We start from the raw sequence: 213 nt of genomic DNA on the forward strand, positions 1-213 counted from the left end.
AACAAACATCACAATGAAGTTGGCCATTGTGTCATTCACACAACTTTCATTTAGAGGCATGAAATGAAAAGGTTTTAGCAACATCATGACAAGTCTGGTAACTAATGGGACCCTTACAAAAAGAAATGAAAAAGTGAAAGGTTTTCATTGTGAGTTGTAACTACCAAATTAAGAAAAAAGTGATGAAGCCCAAGATCTGCAAGATGATATAAC

The sequence above is a fragment of the Penaeus monodon genome, chromosome 15 (genome assembly GCF_015228065.2).
Source record: "Penaeus monodon isolate SGIC_2016 chromosome 15, NSTDA_Pmon_1, whole genome shotgun sequence".
NCBI lineage: Eukaryota > Metazoa > Arthropoda > Malacostraca > Decapoda > Penaeidae > Penaeus > Penaeus monodon.